Genomic DNA, 10481 nt, shown 5'->3' on the forward strand with positions numbered 1-10481 from the left:
TAAACACACACACACACACACACACTAGGGATTTCAACATTTTTGAGCATGCAAAGAAATAATAAAGAAGATAGGATGATTCAAATTATCAGCAGAAAGAAAAAGGAAGGAAGAAAAATGAACATAGCTAAGGGATTGTGGACACCATCAAGCAGACCAACATATGTTAAAAGAATTCCAAATGGAGAAAAGAGAGAAGGGAGCAAACGATAATTTGAAGAATTAATGGCTTAAAACTTCTCAAAGTTGATGAAGGACGTAAATCTACAAATCCAAGAAGTTCAATTAATTCCAAGTAGGATAAACTCAGAGATCCACTTTGAGACACATTATAATCAACTTGTTGAAATTACGAGAGAAAGAGAGAATCTTGGAAGTAGTAGGAGATAAACAAGTCATCACGTGCAAGGTATTCGCAGTGAGATTATTAACCAAATTCTCATCAGAAACCTTGGATACCAGAAGACAGTGGAATGATATATTTAAAGTGCCGAAAGAAAAAAAGAAGTACTGTCAATTAAGAATTCTGTATCTTGCAAAGCTATCCTCCAACAATGAAGGGTAAATTAAGGCATTCCTAGATAAACAAAAGCTGAGGGAGTTTATTATAACTGACCTGCCCTTCAAGAAATGCTAAAGGAAGTTCTTCAGGTTGATATGAAAGGATGCTAGATCACAATTTGAAGCTGTATAAAGAAGTAAAAATCTCCTATAAATTTAAATGCATGGGAAAGCATAAAAGCCAGTATTATTATTTGGGTTTGTAAGTCCTTTTTATTTTCTATAACATTGAAAGACAACTACATAAAAAGGAATTCTAAATTTATGTTATCGGGCAATGTTTAAAGATGTAATTTATGGGGTTAATAGCAAAACGAGGAGCAGAGCTATATAGGAGCTATATAGTGATTAAAGTTAAGTTGGTATCAATTCAAATTAGATTGTTGCAACTTTAAGATATTGTATATAATCTGCAGAGAAATCACAAGGAAAATATCTGCAGAATATGCACAAAAGGAAATGAGAAAGGAAGCAAAACGTGTCACGACAAAAAAAAAAATCAACTGAACACAGTAGAAAGCAGTGATGGAGCAAATGAGAAACAGAAAACAAATAGCAAAATATCACGAGTAAGACCTTCTTTATCAGTAATTATTAATGGATGAACCTCCCTACATCAAAAGACATAGATCAACACAATTGATTAAAAAAATCGAACTATATGTTGTCTACAAGAGACTCACTTTGTATTTAAAGATACAAATAGATTGGAAGTGAAAGAATGGGGGAAAAAAGGATATTCCATGTAAAGAGTCACCAACAAAATGCTAGTGTGACCATACCAATATCAGACCAAATAGATTTTAATTAAAAAACGATTACACGTGGCAAAAAAGGGCATTGCATATTAATAAAAGCATTTATTTATCAAGAAAATCTAACAGTTAGGAGCGCCTGGGTGGCTCAGTCGGTTGGGCATCTGCCTTCGGCTCAGGTCATGATCTCAGGGTCCTGGGATCGAGCCCCACATCGGGCTCCCTGCTCAGCGGGGAGTCTGCTTCTCCCTCTCCCTCTGCCCTTTCCCACCCTTTGCTCTCTCTTTCTCTCTCTCTCTCAAATAAATAAAATCTTTAAAAAGTAGAAAATCTAACAATTATAAACACATACTCATCAAACATCAGAGCCCCAAAGCATATGAAGCAAACAATGGCAGAATTGAAGGGAGAAAAAGATAGTTCCACAATAATAATTAGAGACGTCAATAGCCCACTTTTAATAATGGATACAAGAACTGTACAGGACATCAATAAAAAATAAAGGGATTGAACAACACTATAAAGTAATTAGACCTTACAAACAAATATAGACCATATCACCCAATAATAGCAGAATATTCATTTTTTTCTCAAGCATACACGGAACATTCTCCAAGATCGATCGTATGTTAGGTTGCAAAACAAGTCTTAATTAACATTTGGAAATGGTTAAAATGGCAAATATTATGTTGTTTATTTTACCACAATAAAAAAAACTCAAAAAGGATTTACTACCACTTCAAAGAGAGCTATAACGTTTAAATTCGCATTTTCTAAGAAGCAATGAATTGTATAAATCATACCTATGCTTCTGTTCAGTTCTCCTTTATGATTAATAGCATCCAAGGTCTTTGCAAGACAGCCAGCTGTGCTTATGTGAGAGAGTTCTGTTATCCCCATCACCTTTCCTTTGTCATATATATGAGTCTAACCTATTCATATTTACTTAATTATTTAATATTGGTATGTAATTAACACAGAACATTGTATTTAGTTTCAGGTGTACAACATAATGATTTGCTATTTGTATACATTGTGAAAGGACCACCACAATAAGCCTAGTTAACATTCATCACCATACATAGTTAGAATTTTTTTCTTGTGATGAGAACTTTAAATATTGACTGTCTTAGCAACTTCCCAATACATAATACGGTATTATTAACTATAGTCATTTTAAAACATATGTTTATATTTAGGCTTTGAAAATTGGATGTGGACAAACAGTGCATATATTTGTTGTGGTAGTGAGTCCTTTATTTTTCTCATTGAAAAACTACTTAAATTGATGATTTATTTTATAATCAATGGTGTGTATAAAGAGGTTAAATATGGTAGTGATCCTAAGATTTAGATGGTATGTTGAAGATCATAAAGGAATAATTTGTCAGGAGAGAATTAAGAAAAGGAGACTTCTTGGTTCTGACTTCTGGGGCTGGCTGAAAAGTGGCAACACAGATTAGAAGAAAGGAAGAAGGTTCACATTTTAGGTAAAGAGAATAGACTAAGTAGAGACATGTGTCAAGAAATAAATGTGCCAGTCACTATTCCAAGATCTTTATATATGTTCATTCACAAACTTCTTGACAAGTCTATCATTATTAAACACACTTTACAAATGAAGAAATTCAGACACAGAAAAAAACAAAATCCCTGCAAGATCATACAACTAGTAAGTGGCAGAGGTATGATTTGAACCCAGGTAGTCTGGTGAGAGCCACCCTCCAACAACTACTTGTTTTGCCTGTTCCTAATCCTGGTAGAAGAGGAGCCCTTACAAAAAAGAGAAAGGGAAAAAGGAAGTTAAGAACATAGAACTACCAGCAAATGAATTTATAATAGTTGAACACCATTGTATGGTTGAATATTAGCCAAGGAGTATACAAGAAAGGAACTTCCTGTTATCACGAGTGGGCTAACTCTTATGGGTATATTTTGATCACTGTATTAAAGAAGCACTATTAGATTTTCGATCTGTCACAGGTGAAGGTGTCTCCCTATGTGTGGGAAAGGGTCTCTCTAGATTGAGTGAATCACAGTGTATTTTGGGTGTGTGGATATGGGAATGTCTTGGATAGGAAATGGTTATTAGGTACCCATAGGTAAATTATTAGGTGCTTGCTTTTATGACTTCCATTTCTAAATAAGAAAATGGAGGCTTAGAAAAACAGAGTAACTATCCCACAGCTGGGACCCCAGTGCAGGTCTGTCTGACCCTCAGTGCTCTCAACTGAAGAGTTAGGGAAGTGTGCGCCTTTAGCCAGACATATTTCTGGAGCTTTCCTCTAAAAAGCTTGGCAAGTTTTGTGTTGTGTTTTAGTAAGGGAGGCATTCTCTTGTTCTTTTTATGTGCTGATTAATGCTTTAGAGCCATTCCAAAGGGAGGCCTCCCGGGATATAGGACTTCCTGTGTTACCCACAAGCTGGATATGTATATCTTTTATGTCTTCATATAATCGGCTGATAAAAATGTTGAATATGACATGGCCAGAACTGGAAGGCATTTCAAAATAATATCAAAAGACTTGAGTTATGGGCCAAAATCAATAAGGTGAAATTGAACTGGATAAAATGTCAAGTCCTGACTTGAGGTTAAAAAAAAATTATATAAATACAAGGTGGTAAAAAACTGGTTTGAAAAAGGCTTGCAATTTGGTTGGCTGCACTTAATTTTAGGTTGAATTCAAAGCAGGATTAGTGTCCAGAGCAGGAGAAATTGTAGGCTATTGTCCACAGCGCTGGTAATAACCACCTAAAAAATCGTATCAATTCTACCTGAAAATGGATGCTGACAACCAGAGGACGGTGGTCAAAGGTAGTAGGATGGTAAGTGTTGAGAAAATCAGATAGCTATATTGCAGTTTAATAAATTCCCCAACATTAGATATTTAAGTTTCTTACTTTTTATTATGAATTATGTTGCAATGAATATTTTTGCACATATATCTTTGTGTATGTCCCTGATAATTTCCTGAGGATTTATTTTCTACAAGTGGGAGTTCCAAGTCAAAGGATGTGCACCTTAAAGTTTTTGCAAATAACTGCCAAATTGCTCTCTGGAAATTCTCCAGTAATCTTCTTTTCCTTCCACCAGCGGTGTGTGGTGAATGCCTTTCTTTACATGTTCATTGGCTCGGGGACTTGTTTCTTTTTAAATCTTTGTCAATTTTAACTATTTAAAAAAGTGGCATCTCACTGAAGTTTTAGTTTTAATGTCTTTGCTGGCATTGAGGATGAAGTTTTAAATGGATTTTTGTTCGAGCAATTTTTTTTTGTTAGTTGTTTATTTGTGTCACTCTATTGTTTTCTGATTGTCTCAGTATTTATTTCTCATTACCTCATTGAGAGCAGAGGCTCTTTTGGCCCAATACAGTACCTAAAACATGGTAGGTACTATAAGAGGATGTTTTTAAGTGACTGGTTTCTAGGGCTTCACCAGTTACCTGCCCAGAAGGAGGATGGCAATAGTCAAGCTTGCTCCAGTCTTATTATCTTCGGCACCCACCATGATTAGAGAATTAAAATCTTCCTTCTGAATCATATGATTTAGTCACAAGGACAAGTTTCACTTCTGCTGCTACACAGCCCCGTGTACTTACCCTTAAAGATCCTTTACATGTAAAGAAGAATTGAGCTCAGTGGCCTAAAATGTCTCTTCAATATTATCTTCTCCTTTAAACTTCCAGCTCCCAGGGGGTCGTCATGAAACCTTCAACTCTGAAGCCACTGACTCTCCCCAAGGAGAAGGGCATCAGGCAAACTCTGGAGAGCTGGAAAGGACCCAAGTTAAGGACCCTGACATCTCTAGGGTGTAGGAATAATCAGCCTTCAATGTCCAAAAAGAAGAATGAGGATGACTGAAAGGGTATAAAAGCATGTAACATAAGAAATGATTTAAAGATCTGTGGGTATTTATCCAAGAAAAGAAGTGATTTCAAGAGTGAGAAAACTTGAAGTGTGTCTTCATTGCACTTTAATTATAAAAGCTATAAAAACATGAATTTTTATAATGCAAATTGGATATGACATAGTGGATTAATAAAGGAACATAATTTACTTTTAATTTACTTTTCACAAATTGCTTATAAGTTGGTTCATTGTTCATTCATTCACTCATTTACTTACTATTCATTCATTCATTCAACAAATGTCTTTTAAGTTTTTTTGTTTTTAAAGCTTTTACTTATTTATTTGAAAGAGAGAGAGTGAAAGAGAGCACAAGCAGTGGGGAGGGACAGAGGGAGAAGGAGAAGAAGCAGACACATGGGGCTCGATTCCAGGATCCTGAGGTCATGACCTGAGCTGAAGGCAGACGCTTCACAGACTGAGCCACCCAGGCGCCCCTATCTTTTACGTTTCTATCAGGAGCCAGACACTGTGGTAGGTGCTGGGAACTCAAAGGAGAACAGTTATCCCTGCCATTGTTCTGGCTTTCATGAAGATTACAGAATCAGAAATACCAGTGCATCAGAATCAGCAACTAGCTCTGCTCCGGGAAGACATAAGCTGTTGTGTGTAACATGCTGATGTTGCCTGAGAGACCTTGTCTATCGTAACAGGGGGAGGTAAGGGGTTAGAAGAATTTGTAAGAAATACTGTAGTAGTTATGGTACTGGTAATGATAGGAAAGGGAAAGATCTTTTGCGTAAAAGATAAGTATAACCAGACACTAGATTTGCTCAAGGGTGTTTAAATTTTAAAACTCTCCATGTGAAGTATAAAGATAGTTTATTGTCAAAATATCTTCACGAAACAAAACAGTCTACTTTGTTGTCTTGAGTCTAAAGCTCTTTAGCTTTAATATTCTCTTTCTCATTGAATGATTATTACTCTAATGCATTGTTTTAGAATGCAAGTTTCCCTGGAACGCTACGATAGAATGATGGGACAGGCTGTATTTGAGCCCCTTCTCTTGTTCTGCATGACCAAGTGTCAAGGAAGGCCAATGACCAGAAGCTGCAGGGAAGAATATTTCGGTTGAACATAAGGAAGAGAATTTTGTTAGGGAAGAGAAACAGAAAAGATTACCATTTTTTTTCAGAGGGTAATGAGTTGTCTCTATAATAATAATGATAGAGATGATGATGACAGCAATGGCAGCGACACTTGTCCACTTACAATGCTCCCACGTGCTGTGCTGAAAGTTGTGCATACATTACCTCATTTAATCTCAACATACCTAAGAGGTGTTATAATCCATACACACAGATGATGAAAATGAGGACGAGCTAGGCTTAACATACAGCCCAAAGTCACAGTTAGAAAGTGGCAACACCAGGCTTTGAACACCTGGTTTGGAGGCTCAGCTCCAATGCCTCTGTTCTCAATTATTAGGCCATTCTGTCAGGTTTTCATCACTGGAGGTGTTCAAGCATGAATTGGATTAGTGCATGAATGAAACAATAAGTAGGGGATTCAAGCTTTAGATGAGAATGAGGGTCACCGGGCTGGTTAACAGCTCAGTTAGTAATTCTAAACATTTTTGGTAATGGATTCGGTTGAGAATTTGACAATATGTGGACTTTCTCCCTAGAAAAAAAATCCATGTGTGCACACAGGTGCAAACCATCACGATGCAACATTTTAAGGAGTGAGGGTGCTCAGGCCTCCCTCGACACCACCTGTGGGCTCTAGGTTGGAAGCCCTTGCTCCAAAGACACTTCTGCTCTGGTACGTGTTTTGGGAGGTGGATTTCCCTCCAAGTTCTGACTGTAAGTGTTGAGACGGTGTCACCACCATATGGCACTAGTAGAAAAAACAAAGCACTGAAATAAGAAGAAAGAGAAGCCCTCTTCACACAGTGCTCAAAGCAGGCTTTATGTGCCATTGGAAGTCTCTCCCTTGGCTGTTACAATTTCAGGTGCATTCAGAATGACTCAGAAATAGAGACACAAACCATATGTAAAGCTTCCACTCATATTATTATTTATGGGACACAAGAGCCTGTCCCTCCCTAGCAAGCCCCATTGCCAATAAAGAAGTGAAGGGAGGTGGGGGAGGAGGGGCAAGAGCATGGAGAGAAAAGTGTCTGTGGAAGGAAATATTTTTATATGTTGTTGATTTCTGGTTCCTGCCTTGCCTGATAGCGCATGTGTTTCCAATCTGGAATGAACCCGTGAGCTCAGTATCTAGAGAGAGGCCATCAGGCACGGGGCCCCTCCTTTGCTGCTCCACGTCCCACTCCCCGCCTGAACTCCGGCAGATGCGAGCTCTGGTACCAGGGGTCTGGAAAACATTCTTCTGCTGGCCCGGGCTCCCTCAGTCTGGCACCCATCTCAAAAACGTACATGTGTGTCTGTGAGCACGTGTGCATTGTATGGGGTTTCATTCTCATTTAAACCTTCTCATTTGGACATTTGGATTGCAGAAGTTTCCGGGGGATTATGGATGCAGGTTAGGGCCTTCTGAGTCCCTTGAGGAGGGTTACAGTGTTTTTCCTCTTCTCTGACCAGCCTATTTTAATGCACTGTTACATGCTTAATTCCTTTGGCATCAGTCCTCGGAGCAGGGCTCACTGCACAGGTTCCTGATGATTTGGGGGGGAGGCTCGGCAGGGAGGCAGAACTGCAGAGCGCCAAAGGATGTGCAGAAAACGTTTCTGCTGCTCCGCCCCTCATGTCTGCTCTACCTTGACTCGGGCCCTCTATCTCTCATCAGGCCGTTGGAAATAGGCCCCCAACTCCTCCTTTCTCTGCCTCTATCTTGCTCCCATTCAGTCTATCCACCATGCCACTGCTGGAACAACCTTTGTCAAACACAAAAATGTCATTATTTTGCTTCAAAGCCCCCAGTGGCTCCTTGGTACCTTGTTATAAACAATAATCCCGATAACTTCTACTAGTTATGAAGCTCTTACTCTGTACCAGGCACTTAGCAAAGACTTTTTCATGCAATACTTCTGATAAGATTAGTTTTGAGTAAGATTGGATAAGATTACCCAAACAACCTTACCAGATGAGGTTTACTGTTCTCGGTCCTTAACAGAAGAGAAAGCTGACATTGAGAGTATGCAATCAAGGTCACACAACTGGTAAGCACAGGAATTGCGTAAAGTCCTGTAGCTTATACCCTGGACAAGGGCACCAAGTGGTAGGGTAGATAAAGCCTTAAGTCTAGCCAGGCCTTTGTTGCTAAACCGTTTGTATTCACAGGAGGCCTCCTCTTCTAATTTGTTCTGTATTCAGGGAGTAACACTCATTCTTCAGGTCTTAACCACCATCTGCGACTGCCACTTTCTTCGCTGGTCCAATTTGGTGCCAGTACTTGTAGAAACCCAGAGATAATCAAAGATGGCTACATACCTCAGAGATTTACAGTCCTATAGGGGAGACAGATGACACAGGCAAATGATCCTTCCATCCACTGGAGGAGACAGATGGCCATGGGTTAGTTCTGTTTCAATGGGCTAAGTTTAAAGTAGAGCTATACACAACACATTCTGGGAGCACAGAGGAAAACCATCGTATTCACCTTGGTTGGGGAGTAGGATATAGGAAGAGGCCCAAGAAGCCTTCCTACAGGAAAATGATGCCTGAGAAGTCTTAATAAAGGGCCCAGTTAGCCAGATGAAAGTGGCAGTAGGGGAGAAGGAATTCTAGGCTTTAGGAACAACATGGAAGGGTGGACAGCACTGCGTGTCTATGGTCTTGCTTTGGAAAACTCCTTTGTAAGTGAATTTGCATTGAACAAACATGAAATCTTAAGGGGAAATTTGGAGACTTCAGTCAGAGTAAACCTATGAAAGTTTTTTACAAAAAATTTTCATGTTCACTAAATTAAGGACAGTCTGCTAACAGGCAATGACCTCCAATATGGCTGAAATTATCCCCAGTAGTCACTGGGCTTGCAAAGCTTGAGAATCTCCCTTCATTGGGGGTTTAGTGGGGTGTTGTGAATACATTTTGCCAGGTAGAAGATGATAGACATATTCAGAGGACTTCGTCTGTGTTTGCTTCTCTGCTCTAGTGCCCCACCCTTCTGATTTTATGACACATGCTTTCCCCCTGGGCAGGTAGAAAAAGCTTCGAATCACCTGTACTGAGTGGCACATCTTTTCTGGGCAGGTATTTCCTATACCTCCTTCCAAGTATGTGAGACTTCATTGTCTTTGCTGTGGTCACTATTCGCTTGATGTCAAAGCCCACCCAGTCCATCACACCTGTCTCTGCTCCATTTTCATGAGAAGCTCTACCAACTAATGAATTCTAAGGTCCCTCTACTTCTTTAATTCTAAGGCTTCATGGCATAAACATCTATTCTCACTGTGCCATTTGCTTTCCCTCTTGTTCCTGCCCTATTAATTTTTTTTAATTCAAGTAATACATGAATATAACAAAGAGTCAAGTAGTGTGATAGGGCTGATAACAGAAAGCGACTCCGAAGTCCACCTGCCCCATCTGTAAGTCCTATCCCTGACAGTGTGTGTTATTTGCAACCCTTGGCTTTTACATCGTGCTTTACTTTTACGTCTCTAAGTAATTTGCTTTCCCTAGTTGGATTTTTTTTTCACTTAAGACATCATGTGTTGGCCTCCTACATGGGAGATAAACATTTTAGGGTCTCTCACAATCGTTAGAGCACATAGTTTGCATAGTTGAGTTCTCTGTCCTGCAATATACATAACGTTTCCTTTGCTACACCCCACAATTATGTCACAATTTTGCTTCAGCCAATACTACATTTTTACATGATTATGGTTATATAAACAGTATTAATAGTTGTGCCACAAGATATAATTACATTTCTTTGTTTTACACATTTTTTTCCCCCTGGAGTGATTTTTCAAGTTTTCTATGAATCTATCAAAAATTTTCCTCAAACTCTTACAGAGTCATAAAATTCCTCTCAGCAGTATCGGAAGGATCAGGCAGATTATTGATCTACCCCGTAACCCCTTTCAGGTCCCTCTCAGTGCTCTGACTGTGCAGGTTTCTCTCCAGGCCTGCTGCAAAGCTGGGATTCCCTCCACTATCATACCCTGCCATCATGCTCTCCTCTGATTTAAATCCCCTATTTTGGGGGCACCTGGGTGGCTCAGTCGGTTAGGCGTCTGCCTCCGGCTTGGGTCATGATCTCAGGGTCCTGGGATCCAGCCCCACATTGGGCTCCCTGCTCAGCAGAGAGCCGGCTTCTCTCTCTCTCTCTGACCCTTCTCCCCGCTTGTTC

The 10481-nt window shown here is 39.4% G+C and overlaps 1 long non-coding RNA gene across 1 annotated transcript in view; it reads left to right on the forward strand.

The window, feature by feature from the left end:
* LOC130544563 (uncharacterized) overlaps positions 1–5261 on the forward strand; it is a 99355-nt gene extending 94094 nt beyond the window's left edge. The window contains exon 5 of the long non-coding RNA XR_008960943.1: positions 5003–5261. This is a non-coding gene — a long non-coding RNA (uncharacterized LOC130544563). The remainder of the gene's footprint in view (positions 1–5002) is intronic.
* Positions 5262–10481: the final 5220 nt, after the last annotated feature.

The sequence above is a fragment of the Ursus arctos genome, unplaced genomic scaffold (assembly GCF_023065955.2).
Source record: "Ursus arctos isolate Adak ecotype North America unplaced genomic scaffold, UrsArc2.0 scaffold_22, whole genome shotgun sequence".
Taxonomy (NCBI): domain Eukaryota; kingdom Metazoa; phylum Chordata; class Mammalia; order Carnivora; family Ursidae; genus Ursus; species Ursus arctos.